General features: G+C 33.5%; 1 protein-coding gene across 2 annotated transcripts in view; it reads left to right on the forward strand.

Moving 5' to 3' along the window:
* Positions 1-1,282: 1,282 nt before the first annotated feature.
* SYK (spleen associated tyrosine kinase) overlaps positions 1,283-18,417 on the forward strand; it is a 154,704-nt gene continuing 137,569 nt past the window's right edge. For both annotated transcript variants that reach the window (XM_031943755.1, XM_031943761.1), the window contains exon 1: positions 1,283-1,931. The gene's annotated coding sequence lies outside the window, so the exon portion shown is untranslated. The remainder of the gene's footprint in view (positions 1,932-18,417) is intronic.

The raw sequence follows: 18,417 nt of genomic DNA on the forward strand, positions 1-18,417 counted from the left end.
CTTCATCAGAATCCTTGGATATATTTTTTCCAGTTTTTTGCTTCTCTTCTAATCTTATCTGCATTGGTTTTGTTTATGCAAAACCTTTTAAATTTTTAATATTAACAAAATTATCTTTTTGCATGTCATAATGTTCTCTAGTTCTTCTTTGGACATAAATTCCTTCCTTCTCCACAGATGTGAGAGGTACAAAATCCCTTGTTCACCTAATTTGCTTATAGTATTACCTTTTATATCTAAGATATGAGCCCTTTTTGATCTTATCTTGGTAGAGGCTGTTGGGAGTTGGTCAATGTCTAGTTTCTGCCATACTGTTTTTTCCAATTTTCCCAGCAATTTCTGTTAAATATTGAGTTCTTCTCCTAGAAACTGGAGTCTTTGGGCTTATCAAACACAAGATTACTATAGTCACTGGCAATATATTATGTCTTGTGAACCTAACCTATTCCACTGGCCAACCACTTTATTTCTTAACCAGTACCAAATGATGACTGCTGCTTTATAATATAATTTTAGATCTGGTACAGTTAGGCCACCTTAATTTGCATTTTTCCATTAATTCCCTTGAAATGCTTGACCTTTTGTACTTCCAGATGAACTCTGCTATTATTTTTTCTAAATCAATAAAATAATTTCTTGCCAGTTTTATTGGTTTGACACTGAATAAGTAGATTAATTTAGTTAGAATTTTCATTTGTATTACATTAGCTGAGTCTATCCATGAGCACTTGATACTCTTCCAATTATTTAGATCTAACTTTATTTGTGTGAAAAGTGTTTTATAATTGTGTACATATGCTTCCTAACTTTGTCTTGACAAATATTTTATCTTATCTGCAATTATTTTAAATGGAATTTCTCTTTGTATCTCTTGCTGCTGGAACTTGTTGGTAACACATAGAAATGCTGATGAATTATGTGGATTTATTTTGTATCCTGAAACTTTGTTTAAGTTATTGTTTTTAGCAGTTCTAAGCTGATTTTCTAGGATTCTGTAATAATAACATTATATCATCTGCAAAGTGATAATTTTATTTCCTCATTACCTCCTCTAATTCCTTTAATTTCTTTTTCTTCTCTTACTACTAAAGCTAACAGGAAATCCTGCTTCTGTAACAGGGAGAATCTTTTCTCCCAGCCTCCTACCATGTCGCTCACCTCTTCCTAAATTTCCTCTGGGGGCAAAATGAGTTGCTTTCCTGGAAGACTAAATGCATTAAGGATTGTTTCAAACAAGTACCACCCCTCTGCCACTTTGCATGTCAGTAACCTTTCATTTGGCTTCTTACAAGATCAGGCTGGTAAAGAGTACTGTGCTCATAGTTTTCTGAGTTCAGTGGACTACCCCGAGGTGTCTTCAGTACTTTGGTAAACTAATAGTAAAGACCCCTACATGTTCCATGCAAATGGAAGGAAAGGTAGTTTAAATCGTTGTGGGGGAGAGAAAAGAGGATTGGGGGAGTCGGAGACAAAAGTAGTTTAGAATAAAAAAGGAAGTTTATTTCTTTTCTCAAGATGCATTATTAAGGAAGTCACAGAAAATGAGGAAGCGAGGAGGATTGGTGCCTTGCTAGTCCGGAGCACAAAGTGACGAAGAGCTGAGGGGGTCCGGATACTGCACAAGGTAGTTGCGGTAGCCGGCCCAGTTTCTCTGTCTTCGGCTTCTGGTTTGAGAATTTAGTCTCCTCAGTTCACCGGGTGAGAGAGGCTACCACTGCCCGGAAACCGAGCGTGGAGGAGCAACCAAGCCATAAAAGCCACAGGACAATTCGAACTTTGAGCCTGAAAACCAGTACCTTCGTGAACCACTTCTACTTCTCGTTTCTCCTTGGTCACCCTAGAGAACATCTAATTAGCCGTGGGAAGCTTTGCCTCTACTTTCCTCTGAGTTGAGCTAGCTCTCCTCCCATTGTTTCTCCACCTACGGTCAGGTAAGACTGAATCTTCCTCCGCTCTTCTTTTGTCCCCACCCTTCCTCCCTGAATTTGCTTCCCTGGTTGGTGTGTTGGCTTATTGCGGAGGGAGTGCTACGACATCGAGTCCTTTTTTTTTTTTCCATGGAAGCTTCTGCTCTTAACTCTCTAGGTTGAATGCATCGGATTGCTGTTGTTTGAAGGCATCATTATATATATATATGTAACAGATACATAAAAATGTAGTATTATTTTGAAGGAATTGGATTGTGCAAAGTGCCCGAAAGGGAAGTGCAACCTTTCCCTCACTTCCCCGTTCCCTAAAATCTTCTCCCCTCCCCTCAGAACGTCTCTCCTCCTCTCCCCCCAACTCAGGCATTTTCGTTTGTGCCTCTTGTTTTCATAACACGAAGCAAAAGTTTTAAAAACTTTATAGTAACATATATTCTGCATTGCTTTTAAAACTTACTAAGGCTCAATTTATAGGGAAAGACTGAAAACACTATCCATTAAGCAACAAGCATTTAGGCTCTGCCAAAAGCCTTGGGTATACACACTTAAAATTTGTTCTTGTTTTATTCAATCTCTACTCAACCCAGACATTAATGTGTGGGAATCGAATAGTGCAGTTGTGAAATGTACGAAGGAATTAAACAAAAAAAAAGGAATCATAGAAAAGAAACAAAATTGTCAAGTAGATAGAGTGAGGGACTTAGTTTCAGAGTTCAAATATTGCCTCAGATCTTTTTTACTAACTCTGACCTAGGGCTGGACAAGTAAAGTCTCGCACTCTTATCTATAAAATGGGAATAATAATAGCACCCACTACTCTGGATTGTTGTGAGGATTAAATGAGATAGATAGCTCAGTTAACTTTAATGAACTATATAAATGCTAGTCACAGAAACTGAAAACAAAATTTACTCCTGTCAATTTCTCCAGAGCAGACTGAAAATTAACTAAATTTGCTATACTAGAAATTGGTGTCTGATTAACTGCTATTTGAAACCATCCCTCTTTCTCTTAAAATGAAGGTGGTAGTAAAGTCCAATAAGGCAATTAGGCAAATTGACTACCATATAGCATAATTGAACATAATTATAGTATCTTTAGTAATAAAATTTTATTGGAATTTAGTTCAATAGGCCATTAAGTTTATACAGAAACACAAAACCTAAGTGACTTTGTAAAATAATTTATTTCTTCCAGTTGAAGAATTTAGAATTTACTTGTTCGAGTAGAAATCTTAATTTTTATTATATTCAAGCTTAGCTTAGCCTGCCAAAGGTTATTTTAAGTAAAATAGTAAACGTAAGAGGAAATGTAATATTTGAACAGAGTTGACAGTAACTTTTGTTGAGATATTTAAAATACTGATCAAAATTAACATAATTTGAAAGTTCTTAGTTTGAATTTTTTTAAAGAAGATTTTTATCCTTGCTTGAGAACCCCACAATTTAAAAAAATACAAAAAGGTCTACAAATAGGCCTCAAGTATATGAAAATTGAACAAATGTTTAAACTCAGTACAATAAAATCTAGGACTAGTGCACATATTCATTTATTATGTCATGAAAATAGAATAGATGAAAATGGAAAATAGTCTATTTCTGACTGATAATCTTGCTTCTAAATATATTGTATTTTTATGATCATTAAGTCTACAATATTTTACTTTTAAAAATTGAAATTAAAAAAGCATAATTTCTTTTTTGGTATCAAGTGGTTTTGATAAATTGAAGCAAATGAACATTTTGACAGCTGAAATTATTTAGTTGGAGCCTATTTAATTTTACTTGTAATTCTAATCTAAACTTTAAACAATTCCAATGGAGTAGAAAAAGATATTGCTATTGTATGGGGTTATTCCATAATTTTTAATTAAAAAATGCTAAGTTAGGGTATGACAAATATTTGTGTTCTTAGCATGATTATAACGTTGCTAGACTATTCTCAATTTCCCTCATAATTTCTTATTTGATTTTGTTGGTATTGGTGATTTTTGTAGATTTTATTTTTAGGTATCATGCTGAAATGTGTCGTTAAAGCATAGTTTTATGCCATCCAAGACTAAGGGTAGTCTTGTCTCCTTTTTGATGATGTTTGTATCTTTGATTTTGTTTTCTTATGCCTATAAAATCATTTATAGAACAATTGCAAATTTAAGGTAAAGAGGTGGCCTTACTCTACTGCTATTCACTCTGTGAAAACATCTGGCTAGTGTTTCTTCATTTTAAATATATTCCTTTCATCCTATCAAAAAAAGGGCTTGTCTTGTTTTTAAGGTTAATGTTCAGAAATAGATTCAGAATTTTGTTTTCTGTATCTTTTGAAATTATGTATTTGTTTATATAATTAATTATGCTCTTAAAAAAAATCTCATCTCTAGTACGAATACAACTTTGTTAAAGGAAATTATTTTCTGGAAGTATTTCCATAATTTTCTTTTAACATTATTTAAATTTTTTTCACTAATATTCACTAGTGATATTATTTTATTGTACATTCTCAGCTTTGTTTCTTGTCATAAAAGTATTTGATCATCTTTTCTCTTTCATCTTGAGAATAAAATTTGACAATAAAGCACTTGGGTTCATTTTTGAAAATATATCACTAAATCCAGAAATTAATTAGGTGTTTTACAATGTATTAAATTGGCAAAGATTAACAAAATTGACAGTAAGTAGGCAATCCATGTTTTTGTCCCCTTTCACTTCTGTAAATAGTATTTTATAACTATATTTAAATAAACCGTTTGGGTGTAGGTAGATTAATGCAAACTTTAAAAACCATTTCTGAGAGTACAAGTGCTTGATAGCATAACTATCATTTGCTCTTTGAATGTTTGATTTTACTTGTTAAATTAATTTGTGCCAAGATCTTTGTTTTCCTCTTTGGCAATTTATTTATGAATTGCTTAATTTCCTTTTCTTACATTGATGGTTTATGAGTTCAATTTCTTCTTTTTTTGGTTAACATAAAAGTTACGTATTTTTGTAGATAACCATATTTTTAGAATTATCTTTTTTGTTAGTGTATAATTGAGTTGATCATTATTTTTATTTTTTCCTTTGTAAATTCATCTTTTAATTTTAAAAAATTGGTAATTTAATGTTTCTTTCTCTTTTTTCTTAAATGGGTTGGATCATAGTTTGTCCATGTTTCATACATTTTTTTAAAAGCTCATAATTTTCTTTATTCATTTCTGGAGTTTTAATTTTTGAGTTTATTTTTCCTAATTTTCAGGATATTTTTGAAAATTTGGGGGTTGATAATTTGGTTTTAGAATCTAATTGTCTTCTCAGTTCATTGATCCATTCTTTCCCAATTTTCCAAAATAAATTTTTAAGGAGCACTGCTTCATTTTTGCTTATTGTTTTACCTATTGTGTCATTATTATTATCCAACATATTTGTTATTTCTTATTCATTCTTTAACTCAGTCATTATTTAAACATTTTATTTCTTTAACTCTCTTTATGTCTACTTCTTTTGGTTATATTTGCTTGATTTATTACTAATTTCATTTCATTATAGTGTGTAAGAGATGAATTTATTAGTTCTCTCTTTTTCCGTTTGCCCATAATTCCTTTATGCATTCTCAGAATTTTGATAAATATGAAAAGAATTCCTGGGATATGTATATTTCTAAGTTGATCAATCAACACATAATTATTAAGTGCCTACAACGTTTATAGTAGCATTGTGCTAGGCAAGTTTTGAGGATTTAAGTAGAAAAAAATAAACAGTCTCTATTTGGAATAAGCTTATATTTTAATAGAGGAGACAAAATATGTATAAAATGTTTATCACATAACTATAAAGTTAACAAATATGCAAAATAGTTAAATACCAAGTAGTTCAGTGGGAAGGGCACTAGCATTTTGGGGGATCATGAAAATGTTCATGCAGAAGGCTATGTTTGCTCTGTGTCTTAAAAAAACTGAATAACTCTTTGAGACAGAGGTAGGAATGGAGTCTATTCCAAGCACAAAGGGCAACCAGGCACTGAGGATGGAGGTAAAACATTTTGTATGTGGAAGAAAAGGAAGGCTAATTTGGGAGATGACAGTGGATATGGGTTTCAGGAGAGGGAAACAGGGAACAATTGTTCCCTGAGACTGAGAGGTAAATAGGTGCTGGACAGGTTCTGATGGGCTGGAAAACTCCAAATAGGAGAGTTTATATTTTGTCCTTAGTGCAGTAGGAAATCACTAGAGTTGATTGAATAAGGATCTACATTTGAAACCAACATTTAAGGAAAATTACTTTAGGTGTAGTGTGTGGAATTGACAGAAGTGTAGTCAAGGCAGGAAGGAACTTGTTTCAGTCATCTAGGGGAAAGGTGATTAATGCCCAAACTAACAGTAGCTGTATGAATTTTAAAAAGGGTTCAGAAGGGAAAGATAGCATGAAGACAGAAATGACTGTATTTGACTGATGGAATATTTGAGATGAAGGAAATAGGAGTCCAGAATAATGCTGAGGTTATGAGCCAAAGGTCAGTCAAATTTAATTTATACAACACTTTGTTCAGTAGTATATTTTCCTTATTCATCTTTCTGTTGAATTTATTAGGCCCTAAGAGAAGCATATTAAAGTTTTCTGCTATTATTGAATTAATATCACTTTCTTTCATATTTTTTTATTTTCAGTTTCAGATACTCTTCCTCCCTCCAGACCAATCTCACCCACTGAGAAGGCAAGAAATATGAATATCAGTATATTTTTGCTTATAAGCAATAAGCTTCAATACCATTTGGTTTTTATAGGCTTAATATTAAATTTTCTTTATTTAATACCTTTAATACAGCTAAGTGGTGTGTCAGATAGAATATTAGACTTGGAATCAGGAATATTATAGTTCAAATTTTACCTTACTTAGCACCACAAGCACCACAAGCACAAACACCACTTACTTCTCAACCTCAGATTACCATCTGTAAAAAAAGAAGGTAATAATAACAACTACCCAAGAGAGTGTTTTGGGATTAAAATGCTTTGAAAACCTTTAAATACTATAAAAATGCTAGTTTATGAAAATGAATAATGTTTCCTTGTTTATGTCTTGACATTATTAGTTATTACTGTCTTATCCCAGATCATGATTTTAAATGGAGTTTATAGTTTTCTTTTTTCTATTAAAACTTTTTATTGACAGAACATATGCCTGAGTAATTTTTTACAACATTATCCCTTGCTTTCACTTCTGTTCTGACTTTTCCCTTCTCTCCCTCCACCTAGATGACAAGCAGTTTTATACATGTTAAATGTGTTATAGTATATCCTAGATACATATGTGTGCAGAACCGAACAGTTCTCTTGTTGCACAGGAAGAATTGGATTCAGAAGGTAAAAATAACCTGGGAAGAAAAACAAAAATGCAAACAATTTACACTCATTTCCCAGTGTTACTTCTCTGGGTATAGCTGCTTCTGTCCATCATTGATCAATTGGACCTGAGTCAGTTCTTCTCTTTGTTGAAGATATCCACTTCCATCAGAATACATCCTCATACAGTATCATTGTTTTGTTTTGTTTTTAAATTTTTAAAAATTTATTATAACTTTTTTTTGACAGAACCCATGCCAAAGTAATTTTTTTTACAACATTATCCCTTGCACTCACTTCTATTCCGATTTTTCCCCTCCCTCCCTCCCTTCACCCCCTCCCCCAGATGGCAAGCAGTCCTATATATGTTAAATATGTTGCAGTATATCCTAGATACCATATATGTGTGTAGAACCAAACAGTTCTCTTGTTGCACAGGGAAAATTGGATTCAGAAGGTAGAAATAACCCAGGAAGAAAAACAAAAATGCAAACAGTTTACATTCATTTCCCAGTGTTCTTCCTTTGGGTGTAGCTGCTTCTGCTCATCATTGATCAATTTGAAACTGAGTTAGGTCTCTTTGTCAAAGAAATCCACTTCCATCAGGATACATCTTCATACAGTATCATTGTTGAAGTATATAATGATCTCCTGGTTCTGCTCATTTCACTTAGCATCAGTTCATGTAAGTCTCTCCAAGCCTCTCTGTGTTCATCCTGCTGGTCATTTCTTACAGAGCAGTAATATTCCATAACATTCATATACCACAATTTATCCAACCATTCTCCAATTGATGGGTATCCATTCATTTTCCAGTTTCTTGCCACTAAAAAAAGGGCTGCCACAAACATTTTGGCACATACAGGTCCCTTTCCCTTCTTTAGTATCTCTTTGGGATATGAGCCCAGTAGTATCACTGCTGGATCAAAGGGTATGCCCAGTTTGATAACTTTTTGGGCATAATTCCAGATTGCTCTCCAGAATGGTTGGATTCATTCACAACTCCACCAACAATGCATCGGTGTCCCAGTTTTCCCACATGGTTGGATTCATTCACAATTCTACCAACAATGCATTGATGTCCCAGTTTTCTCGCATCCCCTCCAACATTCATCATTATTTTTTCCTGTCATCTTGGCCAATCTGACAGGTGTGTAGTGGTATCTCAGAGTTGTCTTAATTTGCATTTCTCTGATCAATAGTGATTTGGAATACTTTCATATGACTGGAAATAGTTTCAGTTTCATTATCTGAAAATTGTTCATATCCTTTAGCCATTTATCAATTAGAGAATGGCCTGATTTCTTATAAATTAGAGTCAATTCTCTATATATTTTGGAAATGAGGCCTTTATCAGAACCTTTAATTGTTTTTTTTTTTATTTTTTTCTTTGCATTTTTATTTTTTTTAAATTTTTAATAGCTTTTTATTTACAAGTTCTATGTATGCATAATTTTACAGCATTGACAATTGCTGAACCTTTTGTTCCAATTTTCCGCCTCCTTTCCCCAACCTCCTCCCCTAAGTGGCAGGATGACCAGTAGATGTTAAATATATTAAAGTATAAATTAGATACACAATAAGTATACATGACCAAACCGTTATTTTTCTGTACAAAAAGGAATGACTCTGAAATATTATACAATTAGCCTGTGAAGGAAATTCAAAATGCAGGTAGGCAAAAATATAGGGATTGGGAATTCAATGTAATGGTTCTTAGTCATCTCCCATTATTCTTTCGCTGGGCTTAGCTGATTTAGTTCATTATTGCTCCATTGGAACTGATTTGGTTCATCTCATTGCTAAAGAGGGCCACGTCCATCAGAATTGATCATCATATAGTATTGTTGTTGAAGTGTAGAATGATCTCCTGGTCCTGCTCGTTTCACTCAGCGTCAATTCGTGTAAGTCTCTCCAGGCCTTTCTGAAATCATCCTGTTGGTCATTTCTTACTGAGCAATAATATTCCATAATATTCATATACCACAATTTATTCAGCCATTCTCCAATTGATGGGCATCCACTCAGTTTCCAGTTTCTGGCCACTATAAAGAGGGCTGCCACAAACATTTGTGCACATACAGATCCCTTTCCCTTCTATATGATCTGTTTGGGATATAAGCCCAGTAGTAACACTGCTGGATCAAAGGGCATGCACAGTTTGATAACTTTTTGAGCATAGTTCCAAATTGCTCTCCAGAATGGTTGGATGTATTCACAATTCCACCAACAATGTATTAGTGTCCCTGTTTTCCCACTTCCCCTCCAACATTCTGCATTATCTTTCCCTGTCATTCTAGCCATCTGACAAGTGTGCAGTGGTATTAAGAGTTGTCTTAATTTGCATTTCTCTGATTAATAATGACTTGGAGCATCTTTTCATATGGTTAGAAATAGTTTCAATTTCTTCATCTGAGAATTGTCTCTTCATATCCTTTGACCATTTATCCATTGGAGAATGGCTTGATTTCTTATAAAGTAGAGTCAATTCTCTATATATTTTGGAAATGAGTCCTTTATTAGAACCTTTGATTGTAAAAATATTTTCCCAGTTTATTGCTTCCCTTCTAATCTTGTCTGCATTAGTTTTGTTTGTACAAAAACTTTTCAATTTGATATAATCAAAATTTTCTATTTTGTGATCAGTAATGATCTCCAGTTCTTCTTTGGTCATAAATTCCTCCCTCTTCCACAGATCTGAAAGGTAAATTATCCTTTGTTCCTCTAATTTATTTATAATCTCATTCTTTATGTCTAGATCATGAACCCATTTTGACCTTATGTATGGTGTTAAGTGTGGGTCAATGTCTAGTTTCTGCCATACTAGTTTCTAATTTTCCCAGCAATTTTTGTCAAACAGTAAGTTCTTATCCAAAAAGCTGGGGTCTCTGTGTTTGTCAAACTCTAGATTGCTATAGTTATTGACTGTTTTGTCCTTTGAACCTAACCTATTCCACTGATCAACCAATCTAATCCATAGTCAATACCAAATGGTTTTGGTGACTGCTGCTTTGTAATACAGTTTTAGATCAGGTACAGCTAGGCCACCTTCATTTGATTTTTTTTTTTTGATTAATTCCCTTGAAATTCTTGACCTTTTGTTTTTCCATATGAATTTTGTTGTTATTTTTCTAGGTCATTAAAATAGTTTCTTGGGAGTGTGATTTTTTTTTTAAATAGCCTTTTATTTACAGGTTATATGTATGGGTAACTTTACAGCACTGACAATTGCCAAACCTCTTGTTCCAATTTCTCCCCTCCTTCCCTCCACCCCCTCCCCCAGATGGCAGGATGACCAGTAGATGTTAAATATATTAAAATATAAATTAGATACACCATAAGTATACATGACCAAACTGTTATTTTGCTGTACAAAAAGAATCGGACTCTGAAATATTGTACAATTAGCCTGTGAAGGAAATCCAAAATGCAGGTGAGCAAAAATATAGGGATTGGGAATTCAATGTAATGGTTTTTAGTCATCTCCCAGAATTCTTTCGCTGGGTGTAGCTGGTTCAGTTCATTACTGCTCCATTGGAAATGATTTGGTTGATCTCATTGCTGAGGATGCGTCCATCAGAATTGGTCATTATATAGTATTGTTGTTTAAGTGTGATTGGTATTGCACTAAATAAAGAGATTATTTCAGGGAGTATTGTCATCTTTATTATATTCGCTCAGCCTGTCCAAGAGCAGTTAATATTTTTCCAATTATTTAAGTCTGACATTATTTGTGTGGAAAGTGTTTTGTAATTTTGCTTATATAATTCCTGACTTTTTATGCATTTTATGCAAATATTTTATGCTATTGACAGTTATTTTGAGTGGAATTTCTCTTTGTATCCCTTGCTGTTGGATTTTGTTGGTGATGTATAAAAATGCTGAGGATTTATGTGGATTTATTTTGTATCCTGCAACTTTGCTAAAGTTATGAATTATTTCTAATAGCTTTTTAGTAGAATCTCTGGGATTCTCTAAGTATACCATCATATCATCTGCAAAGAGTGATAATTTGGTTTCCTCCTTACCTACTCTAATTCCTTTAATCTCGTTCTTGACTCTTATTGCCAAGGCTAGCGTTTCTAATACAATATTGAATAATAATGGTGATAATGCGCAGCCTTGTTTCACTCCTGATCTTATTGGGAAAGGTTCCAGTTTTTCCCCATTACATATGATGCTTACTGATGGTTTTAAATATATGCTCCTGACTATTTTAAGGAAAAGTCCATTTATTCCTATCTTGTCAAGTGTTTTTATTAGGAATGGATGTTGGATTTTGTCAAATTTTTTTTCTGCATCTATTGAGATGATCATATGTTTTTTGTTAATTTGGTTATTGATATAGTCAATTATGCTAACAGTTTTCCTAATATTGAACCAGCCCTGTATTTCTGGTATAAATTCTACTTGGTCATAGTGTTTTATCGTGGGGATGATTTTCTGTAATCTTTTTGGTAATACTTTATTTAAGATTTTAGCATCAATATTCATTAGGGAGATTGGTCTATAATTTTCTTTCTGTGTTTTCAACCTACCTGGTTTAGGTATCAGTACCGTGTCTGGGTCATAAAAAGAATTTGGAAGGATTCTTTCAATCCCTATATTTTCAAATAGTTTATATAGCATTGGAGTTAATTGTTCTTCAAATGTTTGGTAGAATTCATATGTAAATCCATCTGGTCCTGGAGATTTTTTCTTTGGGAGTTGGTTAATAGCTTGTTCTATTTCTTTTTCTAAAATGGGACTGTTTAGACTATTTGCTTCTTCCTCTGTTCATCTGGGAAACCTATGTTTTTGAAGGTATTTATCCATTTCATTTAAGATATCAAATTTATTGGCATAACGTTGGGCAAAGTAACTCGTAATTATTGCTCTAATTTACTCTTCATTAGTGGTGAGTTCTCCCTTTTCCTTTTTAAGACTAACAATTTGATTTTCTTCTTCCTTTTTTAAAGTCAGATTTACTAATGGTTTGTTTTGTCTATTTTGTTGTTTTTTCCATAGAACCAACTCTTAGTTTTATTAATTAATTCAATAGTTTTTTTTTACTTTCAATTTTATTGATATCTCCTTTTATTTTTAGAATTTCAAATTTAGTGTTTGACTGGGGGTATTTATTTGCTCCTTTTCCAGCATTTTTAGTTGCAAACCCAATTCATTAATCTTTTCTTTCTCTATTTTATGCAAGTAGTCCTGTAGATATAGAAATTTCCCCTTATTACCATTTTGGCTGCATTCTACACATTGTGGTATGACATCTCATTATTGTCATTTTCTTTGGTGAAGTCAATAATTATGTCTATGATTTGTTTTTTCACCCAATCATTCTTTAGCATGAGATTATTTAATTTCCAATTATTTTTGGTCTATTTTCCCCTGGCTTTTTATTGAATGTAATTTTCATTGCATTGTGGTCTGAAAAGGATGCATTTATTATTTCTGCCTTACTGCATTTGAGTTTGAGGTTTTTATGTCCTAATATTATGGTCAGTTTTCGTATAGGTTCCATGAACTGCTGAGAAGAAAGTGTACTCCTTTCTGTCTCCATTTAGTTTTCTCCAAAGATCTATCATACCTAACTTTTCTACTGTTCTGTTTACCTCTTTGACTTCTTTCTTATTTATTTTGTGGTTTGATTTATTTAGTTCTGAGAGTGCAAGGTTGAGATCTCCCACTATTATAGTTTTGCTGTCTGTTTCTTCTTGCAGCTCTCTTAACTTCTCCTTTAGGAATTTAGATGCTATACCACTTGGTACATATATGTTTGATATTGATATTGCTTCATTATCTATGCTACCCTTTAGCAAGATATAGTGCCCTTCCTTATCTCTTTTAATTAGATCAGTTTTGGAATGTTGGAAGGCATGTGGGAAAACAGGGACACTGATACATTGTTGGTGGAATTGTGAACATATCCCACCATTCTGGAGAGTAATTTGGAATTATGCTCAAAAAGTTATGAAGCTGTGCATACCCTTTGATCCAGCAGTGTTTCTACTGGGCTTATACCCCAAAGAGATACTAAAGAAGGGAAAGGGACCTGTATGTGCCAAAATGTTTGTGGCAGCCCTGTTTGTAGTGGCTAGAAGCTGGAAAATGAATGGATGTCCATCAATTAGAGAATGGTTGAGTAAACTGTGGTATATGAATGTTATGGAATATTATTGTTCTGTAAGAAATGACCAGCACGATGAATACAGAGAGGATTGGCAAGACTTACATGAACTGGTGCTGAGTGAAATGAGCAGAACCAGGAGATCATTATATACCTCAACAATGATACTGTATGAGGATATATTCTGATGGAAGTGGATTTCTTTAACAAAGACAAGATCTAACTTAGTTTCAATTGATCAAGGATGGACAGAAGCAGCTACACCCAAAGAAAGAACACTAGGATTGTAAACTGCTTGCATTTATGTTCTTCCAATTCTCCCTGAGCAACAAGAGAACTGTTCGGTTCTGCAGACATATATTGTATCCAAGATCTACTGTAACCTATTTAACATGTATAGGAATGCTTGCCATTTGGGGGAGGAGGTGGAGGGAGGGAGGGGAAAAATCAGAACAGAAATGAGTGCAAGGGATAATGTTGTAAAAAAAATTACCCTGTCAATAAAAAGTTATTAAAAAAATAATTAGATCAGTTTTGGCTTTTGGTTGATCTGAGATCAGGATGGCTACCCTGCTTTTCTGACTTCACCTGAAGCATAGTAAATTTTGCTCCAGCCTTTTATCTTTACTCTGTATGTATTGCTCTGCTTCAAGTGTGTTTTTTGTAAACAACATATTGTAGTATTCTGGCTTTTAATCCAGTCTGCTATTCACCTTTGCTTTATGGGGGAGTTTACCCCATTCACATTTATGATTATAATTACTAATTTTCTATTTTCTGCCATCTTATTAACCCCAGATTATGTTTTTCTCTTTCCTTTCCCCCTTACCCCTCTCTCCAGTATTAAACTTGTAAGTACCCCTTGCCTCATGCAGTCCTCCCTCTTTAGTATCCCTCCTCCCCTTATAGAGTTCCTCCTCTTTTCTTAAACAATTTCTGTATTCCCTTCTATTTAGCCTACTCCTTCCCTTTTGTCCCCCCACCCCACTTTTCAATGAGATGAGAGAAGTTTCTCCATAAACCGAATGTGCCATATTTTCTCTTTGAGCCAGTTCTGATGAGAGTAAGATTCGCACTGTGTTCATCCCTCTTCCTTCTTTCCCTCAGATATAATAGGTTTCCTTTGCATCTTTGTGAGATGTAGTACCTCCACTTTTCCCTTTTTTGGTACAATTTTCTTTCCACCTCTAGATCCTTTTTTATATTATAACTATAAAACCAAATTATACTTGTACTCTAGTTCTCAGGAGTTCTTTTACCTTTTTATGCTTCTCTTGAGTCCTATATTTGGAGGTCAAACTTTTTGTTTAGCTCTGGCTTTTTTTCATCAGAAATAAATGAAATTCACCTATTTCATTGAATGTCCAAGTTCTTCTCTGGAAGAAAATGCTCATTTTGGCTGGGTAACTTATTCTTGGCTTCATATGAAGGTCCTTAGCCTTTCAGAATATCATTCTAGGACCTTTGATCCTTTAATGTGGAAGCTGCTAGAATCTGAGTAATCTTTAGGTCCTGTGTATTTGAATTGGTTTTTTCTGGCTACTTGTAGTATTTTTTTCCCTTGTCTGATAGTCCTGGAATTTAGCCAAAATATTTCTTGGAGTTTTGAGATTTTGGTATCTCTTTCAGTAGGAAATCAATGAATTCTTTCAATGTCTATTTTACCTTCTGTTTCTATAACATCTGGGCAGTTCTCTTTGATGATTTCCTAAAAAATAGTGTCTAGGCTCTTTTTTTCAATCATGATTTTCAGGGAGTCCAATAATCCTTAGATTATCTTTCCTAGATCTAATTTCCAGGTCTTTTGTTTTCCCAAGTAGATATTTAACATTTCCCCCCCATTTTTTCATATTTTTGGTTTTGCTTGACTGAATCTTGGTGTCTCCTCAAGTCATTCATTTCCATTTGTTCAATTCTGACTTTTAATGAATTATTTTCTTCATTTGCTTTTTTATTTATTTTCGTAATTGTCCAATTGAGTTTTTAAATGAGTTGTTTTGATTTATGAAATTTTTTTCTATTACGCCAATTTCATTTTTAAAGGAATTATTTTCTTTTTCCAATTCACTAATTCTGTTTTTTGGGGAGTTGATTTTTTTATCCATTCTATTTTTTAATGAGTTACTTGTTATCCAGACCCTCTTGCAAAGCTTCCCTTTCCTTTTCCCATTTTTCTTCTAGCTTTTTTTAAAGAGCCTTTTTAATTTTTTCTATGAGAACCTTGTGTGATGGGGACCAGGTTATAGCACCATTTGGGGCTTCATCTGCAAATAATCTGCTTTTAGTCTCTTTAGGGTTCGAAGTCTGCTCTCTTTCAGTATAGAAGCTATCTACAGTTAGATCCAGTTTTGCCTTTTTACTTATTTTAACAAACAAACAAAAAAAGCTGCACTGTGCTTTTGCTGCAATGTGGGGTTACTGTGCTCTTCAACAGACAACAGGAAGTAGCAGTGAAGCACAGTGGGACAGCAATGGCTACACTGGGATTAGTGTCTGCACTGATAGTGTTGCTTTCTGAGAGTCTCTCACGGTGCTGGGTGGGTGTGGCCAGGTCCAGAGAGACACTAGTGTTCTTTGGGGTTATAGTCTTTACCCCTTGTATTTATAGTTTCTCTACTGATCTACTGACTTGCTGCCAGAGCAGAGTAGCCAACACTATGGTAAAGTTCTCCCTGCAAATTTTCAGCCTGCAAAGATTCTGCCCCCCACTCTGGTCTGCTCAGCGCTGATTCCCATGCTGTTACTGTCTACCTGCCTGATTCTGTGCCTGGCCTAGGCCTGTTCTGTCCCTGCATGCGAACAAAAACAGACCTTTTCTGGAAAATTTCGAGATTATCATCTGTTGGTAATGTGTTGTATTTCTATTATTCATGGGTTTTGATAGTCAAGCACTAATTTTGAGGCTGATTTTCATAAAAAATAGTTTGAGGGTAAAGGAGAGCTCAGAAAGACACATGTGTCTTCTCCACCATCTTGCCTATGCCCCTCCCTCCTAATTATTTCTTTAATTTCTTCTTCATTGCTGGTAGATTTACCCTTTTCAGTTTTAATACTGACAACTTAGTTTTCTTCTTTATTTTTAAAAATCAAATTAACCAAGGATCTGTTTTATACCTTTAATCATAAAATCAGTTTTTTCTTTTATTAGTTTAATAATTTTTTTACTTTTGATTGATTTTCAGGATTTCTAATTTGGTATTTAATTTGTTCTTTTTTCTATTTTTTTAACTGCATATTCAGTTAATTTATTTTCTTTCTCCATTTTATTGATGTGAACATTTAGAGGTATAAAATATCCTCTAAGTATTTTTTCCCATTCTATAAAGTTTTGCTATGTTGTTACATTATTATCATTCTCTTTGATAAAATGATTAATTGTTGCTATGATTTGTTGTTTGATCCACTCATTCTTTAATATTTCTGCTTTTCTCCATTTGATTGTGAGTGTTTTATACCCTAATACATGGTCAATTTTTGTCTAGCTGCCATGTACCATTGGAAAAAAAGGTATATTCCTTTCTGTCCCTAGTCAATTTTCTCCAGAGGTCAATCATAGCTAACATTTTTCAAATCTGTTCACCTCTTTAACTTCTGTTACCCCTTGTATTTATTGTTTATTTTTGTGGTTAGATTTGCCTATTTCAGAGGAGTGGGAGTGAAGTGTGGTCTTCCACTAGCATAGTTTTACTATTTCCTAATGTAGTTTTTTTTTTAACTTTTTTTTTAGATATTTGGATATTATACCACTTGGAGTATGTATGTTAAACATTAATATTGCTTCATTATCTATGGTATCTATTAGTAGGATATAGTTTTTCTTCATCTCCTTTAATTAGATCTGTTTTTGCTTTACTATCTGAGATCATGGCTGCTACTCCTGCTTCCGCCCCCCCCTCCCCCCCCACTTTGGGAATATTTCTGTTTTTTTTTTAATTCATTCAGCTTTATGTTAATTTTTAATGGGATAATTCATCCTATTCATATTCACAGTTATAATTGCAAACTATATTTCTTTTCATCCTGGTTTTTCTGTTTGTTTTCCTTTCCCTTTCCCCCACCCCCCACCCCATCCCTTATCACTAGGGTTTTACTTCTAAGTATTGCCTCTCTCAGTCTGTTCTTCTATCAGCCCTCTCTCCTTTTCTTTTTCTTTTCCCAATAGAGTAAGATAGAGTTCTCTAACCAACTGAATGCATGTGGTTAGAGTGCCATTGGTGCCAAATCCAATGAGAGTATGTTTCAAACAATATTCAACCCCCCTTCTTTCCCTTTATTGCAATAGGTGTTACATACCTCTTCATATGTTATAATTTACCCTATTCTGGCTCTCCCTTTTCTATTCTCCCAGTACAGTCCTCTTTATCCACTCCTTAATTTTTTAATATTACCACATAAAATCAATTTATCTCCATACCTTCAAGACTATGTGTACTCCTTCTAAAATTGTCCAAAAAAAATACAGATCTTAAGAGTTACAAATATAGTCTTCCTATGTAAATATGTAAACAGTTTAACCTTATTGAATAACATGTTTTCGTTTTGTTTATTTCTTTCCTGTTTATCTTTTAATGCTTCTCTTGGTTTTTTTTTTTTTTTTTTATTGCTCCATTTTCCAGGTCAGTTGTTTTCCCAATGAAGTATTTTACATTTCCTTCAATTTTCTTCATTCTTTTGATTTTATTTGTCTGATTGGTGATGTCTCATAGAGTCATTACTTGCTCAATTCTAATTTTTAAGGAATTATTTTCTTTAGTATTTGTACCTTTTCCTATTTGGCCAATTCTATTTTTAAAGGAGTTGTTTTCTTCACTGGATTTTTTTCCCTCCAATTTGGCCAGTTCTATTTTTGAAAGAGTTTTTTTTTTTTTTTTTTTTTTTAATTCACTGTTATGTTTCCTTTTCTAAGCCAATGACTTAAAAAAAATTATTTTCTGGCATAACTCTTTTTTTCTATCTCCACCATGATTTTTTCTTATTTCTTATTTGATTTTTAAGATCCTTTTTGAACTTTTCCAAGAGGAGTTTTTGCACTAGACACCAAGTCATATTTCATCTT

This window comes from Sarcophilus harrisii, chromosome 1, assembly GCF_902635505.1.
Source record: "Sarcophilus harrisii chromosome 1, mSarHar1.11, whole genome shotgun sequence".
NCBI lineage: Eukaryota > Metazoa > Chordata > Mammalia > Dasyuromorphia > Dasyuridae > Sarcophilus > Sarcophilus harrisii.